Source organism: Brachyhypopomus gauderio, chromosome 8, assembly GCF_052324685.1.
Source record: "Brachyhypopomus gauderio isolate BG-103 chromosome 8, BGAUD_0.2, whole genome shotgun sequence".
Classification (NCBI taxonomy): domain Eukaryota; kingdom Metazoa; phylum Chordata; class Actinopteri; order Gymnotiformes; family Hypopomidae; genus Brachyhypopomus; species Brachyhypopomus gauderio.
Window position 1 is genome coordinate 26,961,396 of NC_135218.1, and position 22,367 is coordinate 26,983,762.

Consider the following 22,367-nt stretch of genomic DNA (forward strand, 5'->3'; position numbering starts at 1 on the left):
GACCATCTACATCTCACAGCCCAACGTCAACAGCAGCAGATCTGAAAGCAAACGGTCACAGCACCTACACTGATGTCACAGACCACGGAAAAGAAAGTGACAAATCTAACTGTGCAGGGTCAAAGGTCATTTCTTATTCTAATGCCATTGAAACTGCAGAGGACTTTCTGCAGTCATCTTATAGATGTGGAATGAGCAGGTCTTCATACATCAGTGAAATGTTACCAGCTGAGATTAAACACACCGGAATAACCCAGAGTGTTTCCTCTGCCTTACACTTAAATGATCGTCATTTTGGAGATTTAAGACTCTCTCTTTCATTCACTTTCTCTCCCTCTCTCCCTCACTCTCTCTCTCCCTCCCATCATGAAGGTTTTCCATTTTTCCACTGCTGCTCACTCAACAGCCTGTTTCCGTGACATCATGCGTCGTGTGACGACACAGGACACAACAGGCGTTTCCATGAATTGGCAAAAGAAACAGGTCAAGGGCAGTGTGTGTCAGCTGAGTAATGGCACGAGGATCAGGTTCGTGGGGTTGGAGATATTAACACTGTCATCGTGCACCACTCTTCAGACCAGTGTCTCTCACACACACGGCCAGAGTGGCGACTCTGCACTCTCTAAGCACGACACGTGTGTTTTGGGACGGGGGGGGGGGGGGGGGGGACGAGTCCCTAATGTTAATGTCCTTCAGCTGAACACAAACTAGAGCTACAGAAGGACACACGGACACGCCAGAGGACGTCTTTAACATGGGAATTCTCACCTCGGTCACAGTCCGTTTCTCTCTCTCTCTGTCTCTCTCTCCCTCCCTCTCCCTCTCTCTCCTCTATTTCCTCTGTTCTTTTTCTCTGCCCAGCTCTCTGTCTTCTTTTCGCAGTGCTGTCTCTACACATTGGCCCTCTTCCAGCTGACATGCCTGTGAACCCCAAGCTATGGAAATTTGAGAGGACAGACTGAAAGGACAGAGGACAAAAAAAAGAACAGATTGTGCTTGAGAGGTGAATGAGAGTAAGATCTACACTTAATGATCCACCACACACACTCACACACACACACACACACACACAAACACACACCTCTCTTGATTGTCCTCTCTTAGCTTGTGACAGGTAGCCTTGTAAACTAATTTTAGCCCTTCTGTGTTGAGCGTGTTTCCTGTTGCTAATAAAGGAACAGGGTTAGTGTGTGAAGTATCTGTGTGGCAGACAGCAACACTAGCCTAGAGAGAAAAGGATTTACACTCACACAGAAGAGCAACGTTTCTGTTTCAGATCCTCTCATAATAACATAATGTACACTTCCAAGTGTAGTACACTTTTTATTTTTTTAGTTATACACTATACACTTTTTACGGGGTCAGTAGTTGTCCAAAAGCTTCACTATGTGAAGAAAGACAAATGACGTATGATCCCACTGAATAAGGTGTCACATTTCACTACAGACAGGTCGACCCACATAACTGACCAATCAGAGGGCTGACTGAAACAGTCCATTCAAAAAATCATACTTCACCCTTCACCCACATGACTGGCCAATCAGAGAGCTTGCTGAAACAGTCCATTCATAAAATCATAATTCACCCTTCACCCACATGATTGAGCTCATTTGCTCTATCTCTCTCTCTGCCTCCCTCTTTCCACTCTCCCTCCCTTTCTCTCCCTCCCCTTCTCCGTTCCTCTTTCCCTCTTTTTCCTCTTTCTCTCCCTTTATCTCTTTCTCTCTCTCTCTCTTGCTCACAGCTGCAACTGTAGGTTGGTTTATACTCACCATTTCACAAGAAACAAGGAGAGGGAGTGCTATGGCGGCAGGTACACTGAAACACAGACATGTCTGAATCAGATTGTGTAATACCATCGTTAGCTCTAATTAAAATGGCACATTATTTTAAATTAAGTTGAAGGTCTCATTGAAGTGAAGTCCCAACATGGCCAGCGTGGGTTGTTTCCTGAGTTCTCCTTCTGTAGCACTTAATGGCAAATCCATCTGAACAGACATTACAAGTCATCCTAAATGTACAGCATTAACGTAACAGTGGTGAATCAATAAAGGATCTGCTCCCGGGCCTCCACAACACCTCCGTACGCTTGTACCTTTCAACTAGGTTAGCACAGCGGGTGTGTGTTTCGAGAGCTGATAAACCCTGCTGATCCAGACCAAATGCAGTGAGACAGAGTTCAGGTGGTTCCAGAGACACGTGTTGAAGAAGCCAACAGCTTCAAAGCTCACAGGAAGAGCAGACGGCGGAAACGCCCCCCCCTCCCCACCCACCCCCAAACACCCCCCCCCAACGTGTGGGAGTGAGGATAGGAAACCGTGTTAGCGTCAAGGAGAACATGCCCGTTCTCATCTCTTCCTCTTTTCTTCTCAGAGAGGTTCCTTCTGGTCGTGTGTGGGACAGATATCGTTATCCTCTCTTACTCTTTGTCGAGAGCACGCACACACGACGACATCACCACAAACCTGTTCCTTAGTTGGCTATCGCAACCTGGCAAACAGTTTCACAATCCTGAGGTGACGTGAAACTCCTGTCAGCAGCAGCACCACCACCACCACCACCGCCCGCAAGACCCACACCACCCGCGTCCCCCACACACTTACTCTGCCTGTCATTTTGTCGTTCTCTCAGGGGAACACAGGAAGGGAGCTGGAGTCTGGCTGACGGAGCGCCCCCTGCAGGGAGAATTGAAAACAGCATTAAGGTTAGTCATAGCGTGGCGTTGGCCGCGTGTTTAATAAGTAATCACTTTCAAAGGGCGCCACGAGCTCGGTGCAGTGAGTGGGCCTCTAACAGCACACACACACACACACACACCACCTTGACCCATTGCAGCACAACCCCAAAACACAGATACATTCTCTTACCCTAGGGCAGGTATATTCTCTTACTCCAGACAGATACATCCTCTTAAGACACATATATAGGTGTGTCTCAACGATTGCCTTCGTATCGTATATCTTTTCAGATCGTATTCTTACTTAAAGAACCACTGCCAAAATGTTTGGGGCAAGTTACACAGTAATTGCTAGACATGACAGCCATACTCACACCGTACTCACACCGTACTCACACTCCGTCATCACACTGGCACCTTCAGCCACCAGAGACTTGGCCCTCCCCGTTGGTCCACACTTTCATTCTTAATGTCCCTCACATCTTCACATTTTCACTAAACTATATTCCCCCTTTTACTTCCAGCCTCTAACTGAGTCACATGCTGCTGTGCAGGCGTTTTAAAAGCGGCGGGAGCAGACGTGGGCGGGGCTTACTCACAGCCGTGGGCGGGGCTTACTCATTGTGACCTATTGCATCCTGAGGGTTGTCCCTCAAGTAACTCTTTTTCTGAATTGGTCAGGAACACGCCATTCACTGAGTGTTCGAGATCTCACTTTAGAGCTTATCTAAAGCTCAGTTTGTGTGTTCTATATAAAAAGCGGAAGAAATTCTCAACCATTAAGCGAAACTGAATAAGAAGCTGACCGCAGGTAAAGTGAATGACTTCCCTAATCCTGAAGATGTATTTTTAGGGCATCACAGTTAGTCTTCGAGCTTCATAAACCTCCACATGATCACTGAATGAGTGTCATTTACGAGAAATAACTTTATTATCAATCAATTCGTGAATCTACAACAAAGGTGAATACTAAAATGATCTAACATAACTAATACAAATTGTTATGCCTTATTACCATCTGCCAGTTCCAGAGAGAACCCAGTGTTGTGTCTACAGACGCCAATCCCACAGAAGCTAGTCATAACCATTCATATGACGGTTATGACATCATAACCATTCATATGACGGTTATGGCATCATAACACAAACTTAGTCCTTATTAATAAATGGAGTGAGAACTAATGTAGGTTCAGTTTATGATACGTGTCTTACGTTTAATTTTATTCTCCGATGAATATTCAGATATTCCGATATTCGGCTTCTTGCACGCCCCGCCTCTGCAAGATCAGAGACCCCGAATTTTGAGTGAATGACGCATTCTACACAATGCAAAAAATTAAAAATTAAAAATCGAGCACTTGTGCAGTGGAAAATATCTGATATGCACAAGACATGTTCATCATTGTAAAAGAGCGTCGCTACATTCAGTGTGGACCTGCAAAAATCTCACAGGCCATAAGGAGACGTGTTGATGCCGGTTACAAACGCCCCATAAATGAAGACTGCATTATATCAGATATAACAGTATGATACTTTTGTTGCATAACAATGCCAAACGTATAAAATATTCACTCTTTTAAATCTTTGCATATTTGTTCCTAAAGCAGGTATTGGATGTAATTAGTGCCTATATTTATTCCTATGTTTATAGACAAAAAAAAGCTCAAAGATTGATATTGTTCAGTTAAAGGACTTAGAGCTACAGATGTAGATGTCTAGGGATATCCTGGCTAGCATATAACACATTTTCCTAATAAAAGCAAGAGCATGCTTTGGAAGAACATCGTTCGCGCATATGTGTTGAATCATGGAGAGTCTTGAACACAGAACACGATTTAATACATGCTATCAGTTATCCGTCCCTTGTACAACAGTTGTCTGTCTCAAAAGTCTACATGAGCTTGGATTCTATATTGTCTCTGTTTCGTTTCCTCTCCTTTCTTACATATTTCACTCCCCCAGTCATGGACTCTCCTGGGCTAACCCCACCACCCCCACCACACACACACACACGCACACGCACGCACGCACGCACACACAGCACGCACGCACACACACACACACACACACACACACACACACACACACACACACACACACACACACTCTTCTCTCGGAGACCCCATGCTCGACCTCGGAGCTCCGAGTGACTCCTGAGGTCATTTCAGTGCTCGCTTCACGTTTAAAGGCGCAGGACGTGAGACTCAGGACGTGAGACTCAGCTCAGTGAGCGTGGCCGTGAGACGTTTCCGTCCCCGAACAAACGCGGAGACCACACACACTTCGACGTTAGCACCGTGTACTGGGGCTCCACCGAACTCACCCTGTAGCCAACTTGTCTTCGAAAGTCAACGGCGTTTCTCAGTTTCCACTTCACCAGTTTAAATAGGCGGAAAGTTAATCTACAATTAAATCTGTTTAAAGATGTGCACAAAAATGTTGCCTCGAAAGCAAGTTAAAGCGATACTTAAATGAATTCGTTTAGTTTTACAGAGCATAATTGACAAAATATGTGACAATACAAAATGCAGATTGCATAAACTTTATTGACGTGGTCAATAAAGGCGTTTAATAACCCTTGAGTGTCCGTTTGGCAGTTTGTCCTACCTTTATGCACCGTGAGCAGCTCCGAGCCTCCAAACGTCTCCGGTGGCACTTCTGCTGTTCCAAACAACACAAAACGGGAAAAGGAGGCTTTAATTCACCGGCTGCGATAAAGACACACGCCTGCGTGCTCACACAGCCGACCCGGTTACAAAAATGCACTTTTTTCCCCCTCAGTGATCTCATCACCATCCGCTGGGCTATTTCCCCTTCCCCTTATCGGCCGTCTCGAGCTCTTTCTTCTCTCGCGCATACCGATGTCAGTCGGAAATGTCCTTGGTGAGCGCGCGCTGCCGTTCGCACGCGCTGCCGTTCGCACGCGCTGTTACTTTCAGGCGCAGTCGGTTCCAAATTCCAGATGAATTGTGGGCCGTACCTTATCTCCCATTGTTTACTGATTAATTTATATTAACAATACTATTAACCCCCCACGTTAGCGAATAAGAGTCGCCTGCCACTGCCCTGTAAAACAACACAATTTGTTAAACAACATCTAGATTTTCATGTAGTTAAAGTGGTACCGGAGACACATTCCCAACCCGAGTCAAAAGAATTTCTTGGGTTCAGTAAGGTGTTCTGTTTGGAACTGACAGCTCGCGGGTTACAGCGTCCACCCCAGCTCCATCTGCACAATGTGACAGATAACGCTACTGAGCTTTAAATAAGCTATTTCGGCTACACCCACCATGCTGGAACTATCTCGTTGAGTTGCTTGAGGTGTTTCTAATGGTCAAACTGCATGTCTCACAGTCATGTGGATCCTGTGCTAATCTCTGATCTCCAATGCCCTGTCAAGATAATCCCTACATTTCAGAAGACCCTCTCCTGCTCATTCTGAATTACAGCCCAGTTTGCAAGTTTGCATGTCTTCCCTGGATTACCCTTCGTGATAATTTTATAGACCTCTCTCTCTCTCTCTCTCTCTCTCTCTCTCTCACTTGCACACACACACAATCACATGCAGCACGCACACAACCGGGCATACATGAACACACATATGTGCACATACGGGCACACACACACACACACACACACACACACACACGCACACACACACATGCACACACACACATGCACACACACACACACACACACACACACACACACACAAACACACATATACACACTTCTTTCCTGCTACCATTGTCACTGTGCTGCAGGCGGTTACCCCAGTAAAACAGGTTCTTTCAGTGTTACATTAATAAGTCCTTTATGCTCTGATGTCGTCCCCTTTCTTTCTTAACTGATAGATTTCTCTCCAGCCAGCATTGTCCTCATGGTCTTTATAATTCTCCCAAAGACTATTTCTCTCTGCCATTTCCATCAAGGTGGGCATTAATGCTCCTGCTATCTGGGTCAGTCTGCAACATCCTGACACGCTTCACTCCAGATAGCTCCCCAGCTCCGCACTGTGTGTGTGTGTGTGTGTGTGGGTGTGTGGGTGTGTGCGTGCATGCGTGTGTCTGCATACATGCAGCAGACCCTTGCCTACACAACTCTCAAGAGCTCTCAGTCACCCAACTCTCTCTCTCTCTCTCCCTCTCTCTCTCTCTCTCTCTCTCTCTATCTCTCTTTCTCTCTCTCTCACACACACACACACTCACACACACACACACACACACACACACACACAACCTGACTCATGTACACCTCTCACGCATGCATACACACATGTGAACTAACAGGTAGGTCACACACATCCACCCTCTGCTGTCTTCGGAATATTTTCTAACGGAAATATTGGAATGGAAGTAATGCTAATAATGTGTTTTGGAAACCACACACATAAATCATATTTATTTTAGCACAATTAATGCCGATGTCTACAGCATTTTCTACAATGTTCTGAAATAGACCTTCTATGTCTTGACACACAGGCAGTCCACAGGATAGACACAAGGTGATTACATTTTATTCACCACAGAACTATACGACGGATAAAATGCACCACATAATACAGATTGTTACTAATACAGATATAACACATAAAACTCAAATGACCTCATTTATATCCTATTAAAAATATTACAGAATTGATTTAAGTAAATAATGCAAAATAGGTAGCATATAAATAACAAGTCAAGAGTTTCCTTAACACCTAAAACACCCTACACCTCACAAGCAACAATTACATAATATTTGTATTCAGGCAACAGTCTGTCCTGTTTTAAAGATCCATATCAGAACATATTGGTACAATGCATATAAATTCATCATTCAACCAGGTCTCACTGCGTGGCTCAGTTGTAAAAGTCCTAATTTTTTTGGCGCTCAGTTCTGAGATGTAGTGAGGGTTGAGTAAGGCTTATGGTGAAGCAATGCACAATCTAGTGGGTCGTCTGTGGAAGTTGTGTACACGTGTTTATGTTCAAATGTATTTGTCATGTTTATAATTGTAATCAGAATGCCTTAATTATATCATTCACGTCTTGGAAATCAAGATTTTGTTTCATTTTTCTTTGCTAGTTTGCTGTTGTTGAATAGATGTTTTGTTGTTTGTTATTTGGCTCATCTGATTAGTAAACGGTCATTGGTCTACGGACCCAAAAACACAGTCACAATTTCCTAGGTGATTGTTTAGCCTGCTGGATCCTGGGCTGTGATTGGTCATGGACTGCACTCAGCTTAAGAGGATCTGCACATTGCATATAGTTTAGCTGCTCACTTAACAATCACCTTTCCTGCAAATATGTTGTATATTGACTCTTTTAGAATATAATATTAATTGTGTCTTAAAAATATGAATGGTGTTTATATTAATAGTGTTTTATAATATTAGTGTTTTATAGTATTGATTGTGCTTTATAGTCTGTGTATGGAGTATCACACCACAACAGATATGCTGTTTTTAGTGGAGTTGTGCTGTTTCACTTGATTCTATAATATGAAAACAGAGGGATAATTTTTACAGAAAACTGTGGAATTACATTGTAATGCATTTCTGGGTGGACATAAATATCTTTGAAATGTAAAGTTGGACGAATGCTTTTTAAGCGACGTGAACAGCTCAACTGTCGTTATGGTTTATGAAACCTAATTATGAGTCATTTAATTTGTTTGTAGTGTAATGGTTGCAGGAGCTCCACTGAGGAAGAACTTGCTTTTTTTGCTGGCTTTTTTGTTTTTCGAGGAAACACATAACCACCGTCTAGACTTGGAGCTGAGCTAGCCTTTAGCAGCCTGTCAGATTAGCATTGTCACACAGTAATTCCAGTCAAAACACACCCAGCCGCCCTCAAATCCATGTGTACTGTCAGTTTCACCATTTTACAGGTCACATCCTGTTCTAACACATTAAGCACCAGGATTGGAACAGAAAGTCGGACCAGAGACACCAGTGAAAAATCAACGTGCTCTCTGGGATTCAGGATGTCAACAATATGATGTACTGAAAAACAGCAAAGTGCACTGACTAAAATTGTTCCAATTACTCAAGCATGATTTAATTTGGAATCCATCAGAAGATGGACGAAATAAATAACAGTTATTCCTGTTGCAAATGTCTTTCCTCCAAGGCACCTGTGATCCGTGCGTGTGATGGAATCTTCTTGCTTCGGCCTCTTTCAAGCTGCCAATGGCAAATTTGGCAACACAATCCATCTTTTCCTTTTCTTTCTTCTCCACTGTTCCCGGTCTGCCGAATGAGTGGGTCTGCTCTCCAATCAGATTGACAGGATTTAACATGCTTGTTACTGGTTTAACGAGCGCATTACTGATTTAATATGTTCATTGCCAATTAAGCATGCTCTTTAACATCCTTGTTACTGATTTAATCTTCTCATTAGTGATTTAATATGCTTGTTACAGATTTGATGTTTTTATTATTGATTTAATACACTTGTTACTGATTTAATGTTCTTATTACGGATGTAATATACTTGATTTAATCTACGCATTACTGATTTTATATGCTTGTTACTGATTTAATCTTCTAATTACTGATTTAATATGCTTGTAACTGATTTGATGTTCTCATTACTGATTTAACGTTCATTGCTAATTAATCATGCTTCTTAACATGCTTGGTACTGATATAATGTTCTCATTACTGATTTAATGTTTGTTTAACATTTAACATTCTTATTACAGATTGCATATGCTTGCTACTGATTTAACATGTTCAATTCTGATTTTACTTGCTTATTTCAGATTTAGCATGTTTGTTTTTGATTTAACATTTTATTACTGCTTTAACATGATTATTACTGATTTAATATGTCGATACTGATTTGCCATGTTTGTTGCTGATTTAACATGCTAATTACTGATTTAACATGATTGTTTCTGATTTAACATGCTAATTACTGATTTAACATTTTTGTTACTGATTCAAGGCAAAGGATGGTTTATTTGTGTAGCATGTGTAATAGACAGTGTCAGTTCAGTGGAAAAAAAACATTAAAAAACCTGCCAATTTTTGCTGAATGAATTGACCAAGAGATTACACAATTACCTTATTTACAAAATTCACATTAACTAAATAACATAATAAACATTTGTTTTCAGATTAAATGACCAATCCAGATTAATTCAATAACATAATAAACATTTGAATTCAGATTAAAGGACCAATCCAGATGAACTCAATAACATAATCAACATTTGTATTCAGATTAAAGCATGAACATGTCCAGATTGATGTCCAGTTCAGTCTGTTGCAGAGGCAAAACAACACAATTTATTCAACACAATTTAATTTATTCAAGTTAAATTCAGTTAATTTATGTGTAAATCATTGCTATTTTCTATTTCTTATGATTTACAGTGTTCAGATAATCTGTGGTGTCTGTCAGTCTCTGGATTATGACATTATCAGAACTGTCATGAGCACTGATACATTGACGCTGGTTAAAGGACCGAAATGGTGTGTGGGCTGGAGGCACGGCCACACGCAACACGCCACACGCCACACGGCAGCATACACAGCTCCTCTTCTCATGCTAGCGATCAAGTAATTACCAGCAACATTGGAGTGAGAGGGGTAATCTGACTCCCAGAGGAACCTGGTCTGACATACATGGAGAACAGCACCTGGTGATCAAATCTAGACTAAAGTATGAGAATTAACAGTGTGCTTCAACAGTTTTACCAGAATCAGCGAACAAATATGCAGGTTGGGGGTTTCAAACTTGTCAGCTGTGGAAAGATACATTTTGTGTTCCAGTCAGTGCATTTGTTGAGTTCCTGTTTGTCTTAAATCACCATCCACCCACTCTGAAATACGATGATCTGCAAAGTGGCAATGTACTGCAACAAACCACTCTGACCCTGCTCAGACGCTACACTCACCCTGTTACTCAGACGCTACACTCACCCTGTTACTCAGACGCTACACTCACTCTGCCCCTCAGACGCTACACTCACCCTGTTACTCAGACACTACACTCACTCTGCCCCTCAGACGCTACACTCACCCTGTTACTCAGACACTACACTCACTCTGCTCCTCAGACGCTACACTCACCCTGTTACTCAGACGCTACACTCACTCTCCTCCTCAGACGCTACACTCACTCTCCTCCTCAGACGCTACACTCACTCTGCTCCTCAGATGCTACACTAACTCTCCTCCTCAGACGCTACACCCACCCTCCTCCTCAGACGCTACACTAACTCTGCTCCTCAGACGCTACACCCACCCACCTCCTTAGACGCTACACCCACCCTGTGGTGTTTCACCTGCGTGAGGTTCTGTTCTCCAAATTCCCCACATTACCTTCCTCGCTTTCACTCATTCTCTTTGTCATTTGTTGATGCTCTGAATGATGGACTCACCTGGGACTTGGTTCTCAGATGGCTGAAGGACAGTGTGTGTGTGTGTGTGTGTGTGTGTGTGTGTGTGTGTGTGTACGCATGCATACGGCTTGTGGGTGTGTGTGGGCGAATGCGTGGGAGTCATGTGAACCTGACTCACAGTTCAGTCTGTTGTAGAGGCAAAATAACACAAACACAAGCCCGGTAACAGCCACCAGTCTTCTCAGACACATGACCCAGTCTACTTCAAAACAAGTTCCTGCCACTATTTAATGCCAGAACAGCCAAAAAAGTAGATTTTCAAGTATGTCAACAGTTAAATCACCAGCTTGGTGCTTATTACATGATCCTTGGTATGTGTGTAGTGGGGTGTTTTTTTGGTTTGAAGGGTTGTTGTGTGTCAGATGAGCACAGTGATGGCACAGGATTGTGTGGGTGTATTTTGGCGAAAGGCCCAATGCTCCCCCAAGGCTAGTGAAAGAGCAGTAGTGGTGGGTTTCTTCTTCACACACAGAACCGTCATAGTGGGTGAAGAGGAAACGTACGGAGAACTCGCCTTGTTTTTGCACACTGACACCTGCAGCGTGACAGACGTGGTATGAGTGTGTCGCAGGCCTGCACTGCTGATCCGGGCATTTACTCGCAAACATTTTCATGTGACCGTCTGCCCATGCAAATATTCAAACCCATATTCACTATTCTGCACATAATACGTTTAATAAATTGTAAATGATCTTTATTTGCTGCCTCGTTTCGCGGATCGGGACTTTATTTTAAACTGATCTTTGCACCGCTTGATGCCGATTCATTTGCCACAGCAGCGTTTGAGAAGCAGAACGCTGCTCTGAATGGAGTTAGTCATAATCTGGATCTAGTGCCTTTGTCACATCATGACCTTGATTGGCATGGAACGGCAGGTCCTGCTGAAAGATTACTCCCGAAACCATGACAACCGAAGGGGGTGTAAATGATGGAGTATAACTCAGAAGGACAAACATTCACTTACAAGCTGCAATGTTAAACCCGAGGCGCCGTGAGCATACCTTCACACTCGCCCACGGTGGACGCAAAAGGTCTGCACACCTCCCATAAAATGGCAGGTTCTTGTGATGCACAAAATGAAACCAAAATAAATGATGTCAGAAACATTTCTGCTTTTACTGCGGAATTGTAATAAATAAATGACAGTGAAAAAATTAAAAGAATCATATTTAGGCAAACTACGCTTGACTGGAGCACCTTCTGATTTTAGCACAGCATTCAGTCACATCAGTATAGCAATGTTTTGCCATTCTTCATTGAAAAAGTATTCTAACTCTGTCAGATTGGCAGGTATATTTGATGCAGCGCCCTCTGCAGGTCACCACTAAGATTTGCAGTTGGATTACATCTGGGCTCTGGCCAGACCTTGCCAAAATCTTTTTTTGGTAAAGCCGTTGCTTTGTGGATTTGGAGGTGGACTTTGGGTTGTTGTTATACTGAAGCGTTCATTGTAAGTATTTCAGCAGAAGCCTTTAAAGTTTTGGGCCGATGATTCTGTTCATGATTCTGTCCACCCTGCTAAAAGCCTCAGTTCAGGCCGTCCCAACACTTGATGCTGCCACCACCATGCTTCACCATGGGGTGTGTCCTCCACCAGAAGAGTGTCCTCCACCAGGGGTGTGTCCTCCACCAGAAGAGTGTCCTCCACCAGAAGAGTGTCCTCCACCAGGGGTGTTTCCTCCACCAGGGGTGTGTCCTCCACCAGAAGAGTGTCCTCCACCAGGGGTGTTTCCTCCACCAGGGGTGTTTCCTCCACCAGAAGAGTGTCCTCCACCAGGGGTGTGTCCTCCACCAGGGGTGTGTCCTCTACCAGGGGTGTGTCCTCCACCAGGGGTGTCTCCTCTACCAGGGGTGTATCCTCCACCAGAAGAGTGTCCTCCACCAGGGGTGTGTCCTCCACCAGGGGTGTCTCCTCCACCGGGGGTGTCTCCTCCACCAGGGAGGTGTTTTGCATCAAACGTATCTTTTGGTATTTATGGCCAAATGTTTTCTAATCAAGTCATCACACGTTATTCCACATGGTTTTTGGGAGATTGGCTGCACTTTTTAAACTCCCAGATGCCAGATGTTTGCTTGGTTGTTTGTTTGTTGGTTGGTTGTTTATAAAAGCTCCTGTCTTACCACCCCTCCTCTGCATCTCAGATATGAAGAATTCAAGAGATCAGTTTCCCACATCGCTGCATTTTCAGTGCTGCAATTCAATGCTGTAGTTTAATGCTGTAGTTCAGTTGCTAATCACTGGCACGTGAGCTATGTATGTTTAAATCAATAGTTTTTTTATTGATGTCCACACACTCAACCTGTATTGTCTATCTTTCTGCATGTTTCTACCTAAGATGATTACATGCAAACACCTACAAGCACCTGGGAGATGGTCTGGCTTGCCGGTGGATGTACTGATGCCGGTGTTGGATGTGCCATTGCCACAAGTGATGATGGACGTGGTGATGCTAGCTCCTACCTGAGGCTCACCATCAGCACTGAAGGGATTGTGACTACTTGGCCGGGGAACTAGAACCAGAACTATAACCATATAACTTCTTTTTGACCACAAATACGGACACCCAATGGAGGATGGATTCCCTTTTGAGTCTTGGTCCTCCCGAGGTTTCTTTTCCTTGACACTGTCGCCTTTGGCTTGCTCATTAGGGATCTGGACCCATACAATTGTAAAGTTGATTTGTGACAATGTGTTAGAAAAAGCGCTATATAAATAAATTTGACTTTGACTTTAATTCAGTGGTACAGTTCATTGCTGCATTTCAGTGCTGTGGTTTAGTAGCTACTGGGTAGGAACGCGTTACATTTACTCCGTTACATTTACTCAAGTAAAAGACTTCTACTTTTACTTGAGTAAATATGTGGTGAGAAAAACGCGACTTTTACTCCGGTACAATCGGATTTGCGGCGCGCGCTACCGTTACTTTAGTTTTGTAAATAATTCGCCTTTTCAGTGAGAAGACTGACCAACGTCTCGTCACCTGAGTATGAGTGACCAATCAAATGAAGCCGGTCAGTCACGTGATCAGATACGCAAACTTTCTCCACCGTAGCAAGAAAGTGACACAAAAACCTCCCGAGCATCCCTGACCTCACATACAGCCAATGTTCACATTACAAACGTGTAAAAGGGACAGCTATATAATGCGCTGTCAGTTGTGTCTGCCAAAAGTGTGGACATTTCAGCCTACAAGAACTCGACATCAAATTTGAGGAAACACGATGCGATAAGTTTTGCCGTATGTATACTTTTGTGTAATGCTATATCTCTGAGGCATAGCGTTTGTATGATGTAATTATTAAATGTAACGCAGTGCAATACTAAAAACCAGTTCACACTCTGAGTGTGCACACTAGCAATATACGATGATTAAGTTTGCTACAAATTGATTCAGTTGGCGTCAATTTGTAGCTACACGTATTGGCTGAGAGTCTCATCAGTTAGTGCCTTTGTGGAACACATTAAAGTTACACAGGCCTAATAATTAGGAACAAACAAAAATACATATTATTTATAATGAATCCTTTTTATATGTTATATTTATTTATAATACATTCTTTTTGTTCTCATTAAGTCATTGTTTCCAGTAATTCAATTTCCCATGATGTAATTTATTGACACGAGACAGTACTCATGCATTTACTCACTACTTGAGTAGCTTTTAATCACATTTTTACTTTTACTCAAGTAAATTTTTGGATGCATAATTTTACTTTTACTTGAGTAACATTTGGTTCAAGTAACAGTACTTTTACTTGAGTAAAACTGTTGAATACTCTACCCACCCCTGACTGTAGTTCAGTGTTTTGTACTGTAGTTCAGTACTGTAGTTCAGTGCTGTAGTTTAGTACATAGTTCAGTGCTAGTTTAATAGATAGACAGATAGATAGATAGATAGATACTTTATTGATCCCATAGGGAAATTCCTGTAATACTGTAGTTCAGTGCTACAGTTCAGTGCTGTAGTTGAGTACTACAGTCCAATGCTGTAGTTCAATGATGTAGTTTAGTGCTGTAGTTCAGTGCTACAGTCCAGTGCTGTAGTTCAATGCTGTAGTTCAGTGCTGTAATTTAGTGCTGTACTTCAATGCTACAGTCCAGTGCTGTAGTTCAATGCTGTAGTTTAGTGCTGTAGTTCAGTGCTACAGTTTAGTGCTGTAATTTAGTGCTACAGTTCAGTGCTGTAGTTCAATGCTGTAGTTTAGTGCTGTAGTTCAGTGCTACAGTCCAATGCTGTAGTTAAATGCTGTAGTTTATTGCTGTAGTTTATTGCTGTAGTTCAGTGCTGTAATTCAGTGCTGTATTTCAATGCTACAGTCCAGTGCTGTAGTTCAATGCTGTAGTTCAGTATTGTAGTTCAGTGCTACAGTTCAGTGCTGTAGTCCAATGCTGTAGTCCAATGCTGTAGTTCAATGCTGCAGTTCAGTGCTGCAGTTCAGTGCTGCAGTTCAGTGCTGTAGTTCAATGCTGTAGTTCAGTGCTACAGTTCAGTGCTGTAGTTCAATGCTGTAGTTCAATGCTGTAGTTCAGTGCTGTAGTTCAGTGCTACAGTCCAATGCTGTAGTTCAGTGCTGTAGTTGACTGTGTTCTTCACCATGTCTTGGACATTATTTTGTAATTTTTTCCTTATGGATGTTTTTCATTAATTAACTGATGTTCTTGCTTTGTAGGTTCCCATGGTTCCAGTAGGACGTTGCCAAAATGACAATTCTGTAGGAGCGTCAGTCTCTTTAATTGATGACAGGTGAGTACTAATTGGTTTTTAAGGTTGAATATAATTGGCTGATTTCGAGCATAGCCCGATTATTGCACACTTACGCAAATTAGGCATTGTAGGTATTGTATATCATTCTTACCCATGTAATTTTTAATTATGTCGTGTTTACCTACAACATGTTTAGATGCATTATGTTTACCAGAGTTTTATATAGGGCTGTTTCCACCTTCACTACAACTTAGTCATGTTTCTAAGCTCTTAGTCATGTTTACATCGTGTTACCTACAACATACTTACACCATACACACCATCATCATTCTCAACATGCCTTGACTACTTCTCGTACCTACCTGACCCTCCCGCTGCATGCTGGGTAAATAATATGCTTCAGTCACTGGGCAGCATTACGATCTCCAGCTCTTGGTCAGGTGACACAGGGGAAATGCCCACAGTGTTTGTCCTTTAGCTGCACGCTGAGCTGTGTGGCCACAGGCCCACCTTCCTATTCCACATAATCTGGCCCGTCAGCACGCCACTTGTTTCAGTGACGGCCCAGACGTTCCAAGGGGCATCGGGAAGACGGAGCTCTAATTTGTTCAGCAAGATTCGTTTGCATTACGCCTCCGACACTCATAACTGAGCGATTGTCAGGCAGTTTTGGAGAGCGTAGCCCTCTTTTTGTCGCCAAGCAACCGAGCGATGTCGGCACGTAGCGGAGACTCTAGTCTGTGCACTGGGCAGATCTTGGAGGTAGTTCCTGTCAAGCACTATAATCATGTAAATGATGCAGTTCTACTGATATTAATGTGTTTACCTAACCTACCCCTCCTGCTGCGCTGTGTCATCCGCGCGTGTTAATCGACCGAGCTGTCACAATTGTGTCTGAAATAAAAACATGAACAATGTGTCCTTCTTCTGGAAGCAAGCAGGTCTCATATGCAGATGGCTCTAATTATTAAGATCTTCTTAATCTCCGGCTCTTCCTGCAGTGTCTTCTGGGAGTGAAAACAAGGACTTCCCAGCCCTAGAAGCGCCTCCGTGCGCACACACGCCCTGAGCACGTCTCGCCCTGGCAAAGGGTTAACCAGGCAGTCTCAGCTTCCCAGATCATGAGTTCTTTGGGCTGAGTGTGTGCATGAAGACAGGAGGGCAGACCAGCAGGCACAAGCACAGACAGGTGGACAGACAGACAGGAGGGCAGGCAGACAGACAGACAGCGCGAGGCAGTGTGCTGCCTTTTAGTAACAGCAGGAGAGGCCGTGTGTGTGTGGGAGGGAGAGTGGGCTGTGATGTGGGCAGCCTATTGTTTGTGAGCGGGGTTTGAGTGTCGGTGGGAGACGTAGGGAGGTAGGACGGAGGTGATGGCTGCCCCCCCCCCCCCCCCCTCTACAAAAGCCGGTCTGCCAACTCCTTGCAGTCTTAACATCACACAGCACCTCCTCCCCTCCGGAGGGCGATCTTTGGTGTGCCGAAGGTGGAGTATCTGTGTTTTCTGCTCGGTCGCAATGCAGACGTCTTTGCACGTTTTCCAGTTTAAGTACATTTTTTTGTTGCAAGCAGGTCTTTGTGATCTTCTGTCCTTCGATCTGTCAGACGTGTGGCTGTGTCTTCCCGTCTTGCTGGAGCTATGAGTCAGAGCCCTGAGTGTTTCTGACTTACCCTCCACCTCTGCTGCTTCTGTGGGTGTATCCCACCTCATTCCTACTCTTAGCAGAGAAGTGTGTGTGTGTGTGTGTGTGTGTGTGTGTGTGTGTGTGTGTGTGTGTGTATGCTGGGGATTGACAGCGGTTGTCAGAGGTTGGGCTCTTGCATACGCGTTTACACAAACACAAAAATATGCAGAATTTTAAGCACATAAAATAGAGGGTTCTTGTTTGTGAACAGTGATGAGATTCTGTACATTGGCTTGATGGTTTTAATGCAGAAGACTGTGGAGAATATCTGTGGTGTGGGGAGAGTGTTGTGGCGAGATTGGAGTGGCGATGAATAGTCATGAGGGCCTACGCCTCCGCAAACGCTCCGTACTGCTGCGGGAACACCCTCCGCTCCGCTCCACACAACGTGTGTGTGTGTGTGTGTGTGTGTGTGTGTGTGTGTGTGTGTGTGTTTGTGTGAGTGTGTGTGTGTGTGTGTGTTTGTGTGAGTGTGTGTGTGAGTGTGTGTGTGTGCGTGCAAAAGTTGAGCAAAGCAGTATTTTATTAAATTCTTTGATGTACAGTATGAGTGTTTTCAATACGATGCACAAACCATTTGCAAATGAATTCCGTCTGCATGTTGATCAGGAGCAACTTTGCCATAACAAAAGAAGCGAGAAACCATTAGCACGCGTGCGACGGCACAACTGGGCGGAGTGGGAACGCCTGAAAAGGTGACCGTGTCTACAAAGGTCATGAGTTCACAGGGGTCGTTAGGGTTCACAGAGGCTCGGCGGTGATGTTGTGTTGAATCAGTGGCACCTAACCTGAGAGTGTTTGCAGGTACATACGTCACTGTCGTGTCTGTTGTATCTGCCCAAACGTTCAGTAGAAGACAATCTTTGTTAACTGATTCATGCGGTCAGTAAGTATGAATCAGTATCAGGATCTCATGACGCCGGTATGGGTCTCAACATAAGCAGAAGTGAGAGAACGTTCGAGGAGTCACAGCTTTGGTTTATTTTACTTTTTTGAGACCTTACATGTCAAGTTTATGCCTTCAGGTTTATGAAGACACAGAAATCAATTTACTGTAAGGACTCTCCCTGACAACGCGCAGCTAAATTGATTCATGTTTATTTTTGCTGGCTGCAGGAAGACCCTGTAAGGAGGGTTCTGCCCCCGGTGCTCAGTGGGCCTGGATTCCCTTCTCTTACTCTTGTTATTTAAAGTGTGTTTCATTTCACACTCTTATCGACTAGAGACTGAGTGATGTTGGAGGGAGAAGTTTTGCCAGAAATGGCGTTGTTACCATGGCAACTAGCAGAGCACTGAAATGATGAGGGCTTGAAGTGTTCTTCAGTCAGGCTCTCTGCACAGGCAGCCCACAAAAGCCCTGTCATCAAGGACCCTTCTCAGCGCAGAGTTCAGTGTGTGTGTGTGTGTGTGTGTGTGTGTGTGCGTGCGTGTATTTCTATGTGTGTGCGTATTAACCAAGGTCATGAAACTCCCACACATTGCCTAAATGTATGGACTACATTTAAACTACCTGTAAGGTACCTCGGGCGAATTAGGTCTCAAATGTATTGTCATTTGTGAGTGTGTGAGTATGTATCCGTGTGTATGTGTGCACGAGTGCGCATCCGTGAGTGTGTGTGGGTGGGTGTGCATGAGTGTGTATCTGTGTATGTATATGTGTGTGCGTGCATGAGTGTGTGCGTACATGAGTGTGTGTGCGTGTGTGCGTGCGTGTATGCATTTATCACTTAAGTGAGCAGTGAGTGGGTTGACAGGCATTAGTGTTCACTAATTAGCAGTGTAAAATTCGTGTGGGCGGTTTGCTCCCCGTCATCATACTTGCCAGGAGGTCAAAGCGGCAGCAGTGAATACGGTGCAGAGCCGTGGGCAGGGCGGTGGACCCCGTCTACGTGGGCCCCGTCTACGTGGGCCCCATCTACGTGGGCCCCATCAGGACTGCTGTGTTTTCCACTCACTGGAGGGACGACATTAAGCAGGAGACGCGTGTGGCAACACAAACACAAACACAGATGAGCAACACTGCACACGTAGACAACAGGAACACAACTGCAGGATTAAGTGTGTGAGGTGTTACCTCACCAGTATTTAATAATTACCACTTGAAGCAATTCAAACATGTTTTGTTTATTTGCTTTTATTTACTGCCACACTGATAATGTGGTGTTTGAGTTCAGATTACTGCTATGGCTTGATTGCAGCTTATTAAACACACCCAGAAATTTCAGGGTGTGTGTGTGTGTGTGTGTGTGTGTGTGTGTGTGTGTGTGTGTGTGTGTGTGTGTGTGTGTGTGTGTGTGTGTGTGTGTGTGTGTGTGTGTGTGTGTGTGTGTGTGTGTGTGTGTGTGTACTTCAGCTGTACTCAAGTCAGAAAGGATTGAGATTGAGACTGGACACTGAATATTTCACATTTCACTTTACACTGTAAACTGGACACCACACTTCACACCGTAAACTGGACACCCCACTTCACACCGTAAACTGGACACTACACTTCACACTGTAAACTGGACACTACACTTTACACCGTAAACTGGACACTCAGCCTGCAGGGGAACAGTGTAAAGGGAAATGTCAATTTTTTGTTCTCTAAATCATATTCTCCGTATAGGGATGCATAAATACCATTTTTTTCCAACCGAGTACGAGTACGAGTACGTGTATTTTTGTACTTGCCGATACCGATACCGATACTTACATAGAATTAAGCAGTCAGGAGCATTATGTAATAGTTAGTAATGTAAAATAGTGCAATGAAATCAATACAAAACCAACATAAAACAGTGCATGGCCTATAATTTATTAACAATCACTAATCACCATGTCAACACAAAACTAATTTTTCAGTATTTTTACATTTTCTCTCGTCTAGCTAGCGTTTGCTGCAGTGTTGGTTGATGCCGTGTTCTGTTAGCAGTGAACTCCTCATGCTGAGGATCAATGACAATGATAACTAAAATAATTTATTATGAATAAATATAATATATAAATATTATTTATTATAAATAATATATATTTTTGTTTGTTCTTAATTATTAGGTCTGTGTAACTTCAATGTGTTCCACAAAGGCACTAACTGAGGAGATTTTCAGCCAATACGTGTAGCTACAACCTGACGCCAACTGAATCAATTTATAGCAAACTTTGGTTCAACTTAATCATATATTACTAGTGTGTACACTCACAGAGTTTAAACTGGTTTTTAGTATTGCACTGCATGATTTTTTATGTTTTACACTTACTTATATTAGTAGCACCGCGGAGGCACCGCGGAGCCACCGCGATTACATCATTTTCGGCGCGCGGACCCTTGCGCCGGTCGCGACGCGTCAAACCTTGCTCAGGGATTACGTCACACGCAGCGCAGTGCCGTAGTGCCTGTATATTTACATTTTAATGGTCCAATGAAGATAATTTAAAAACCAGGACATTTCCTCACTTAAAAAACCAGGGACAGGACGTGAAATACGTACATGTTGAGTTGTCTGCTCATTAGCATAACGTGGTTTACGTCCACTGGAAACAAGGTATCGGATGTTGGTATCGGAGCCTCATTTGCGATTACGAGTACGGGTAAATGGACATGGTATCGGGCAAATACCCGATACCAGTATCGGTACTCATGCATCTCTATCTCCGTATATTTCAACATTTCTGAGTTTTATCATTTGTTTTAATAAAATGTGTCTTCTATACAATTTCAATGTAAGTGAGTAGTAAGCTTGAAGAAATTGATTTTAGAAATTATAATGTAGCATTAATGTAACATTAATGTACTACTACTAATGTAGCACTAATGTATCAATAATGTAGCATAAATATAGCACTAATGTAGCACTAGTGTAACACTAATGTGGTACTAATTTATCATTAATGTAGCGCTAATATAGCACTTAAGTATCACTAATGTATTACTAATGTAGTACTAATGTATCATTAATTTAGCATTATTATAGCACTAATATAGCACTTAAGTATCACTAATGTATTACTAATGTAGTACAATTGTATCACTAATATATCATTAATGTATTACTATTGTAGCACTAATGTAGTACTAATGTATCATTAATGTAGTGCTAATATAGCGCTTAAGAATTACTAATGTATTATTAATGTAGTACAATTGTATCACTAATGTATTACAATTGTAGCACTAATGTAGTACTAATTAATGTAGCACTAATATAGCACTTATGTAGTACCAATGTATAACTAATATAGCACTAATGTAACACTAATGTAGCACTAATATATCACTAACATAGCACTAATATAGCACTAATATAACACTAATATAGCACTAACAACACTAGTATAGCACTAATGTAGCATTAATATAGCACTAATATAGCATTAAAGTAGCACTAATGTAGCATTAATATAGCACTAATATAGCATTAACATAACTATACAATAGGTGCTAACATGTTTTTTCCATCATGTGATGAAGATGTGATCAGACGTAATCTCTCCCCTGGGCCTGTTTGACTGCTCTGCACTCGGCTGAGTGTCCTTGCTGGTGCTGCGTCTCTGTACCTTAAAGCTGCACAGACCCACAAGTCTTCAGATCAATATTTCCCAGTCCTGCACTGAATGTATCATTGTGCATTGGCCTGTAATCATGCCTTATTCCTCACAAACAGCTGAAGCTGAACTAGAATATGGGCTCGCAAATTAATTACTCAATAATGATTTTATGATGAAACAAATACTAGTAAATAACTAATCATATTTCAGACTGTAACTTTAGGACATAAATGTCTATATTTGTGACTGTAAATGAACATTTTGATATGAAAACAGGAAGAGGTGTGATGAACTTTAAAAGATAATCTTGAAAATGCAACATGAAATGTGCAGGTTTTATTTTGAGACAACTTTAAAATGATCAACCCTTAA

General features: G+C 42.9%; 2 long non-coding RNA genes across 4 annotated transcripts in view; one reads left to right on the forward strand and one right to left on the reverse strand.

The window, feature by feature from the left end:
* The window catches only part of LOC143522195 (uncharacterized), a 29,652-nt gene that overhangs the window by 2,026 nt on the left and 5,259 nt on the right, over positions 1-22,367 (forward strand). The window contains exons 2-7 of one of the 3 annotated variants that reach the window (XR_013132956.1): positions 373-527; positions 862-1,003; positions 1,745-1,813; positions 2,374-2,516; positions 2,632-2,704; positions 15,749-15,822. This is a non-coding gene — a long non-coding RNA (uncharacterized LOC143522195). Of the gene's footprint in view, positions 1-372; positions 528-861; positions 1,004-1,744; positions 1,814-2,373; positions 2,517-2,631; positions 2,705-13,413; positions 13,781-15,748; positions 15,823-22,367 lie in introns of those variants that run through there. The other 2 variants (XR_013132957.1, XR_013132958.1) reach the window with 2 other exon arrangements.
* LOC143522196 (uncharacterized) lies at positions 1,349-5,894 on the reverse strand. Its single transcript, XR_013132959.1, has 3 exons — positions 5,285-5,894; positions 2,604-2,675; positions 1,349-1,818 (listed from the first exon to the last, which is right to left on the reverse strand). It is a non-coding gene; the product is annotated as an uncharacterized LOC143522196 (long non-coding RNA).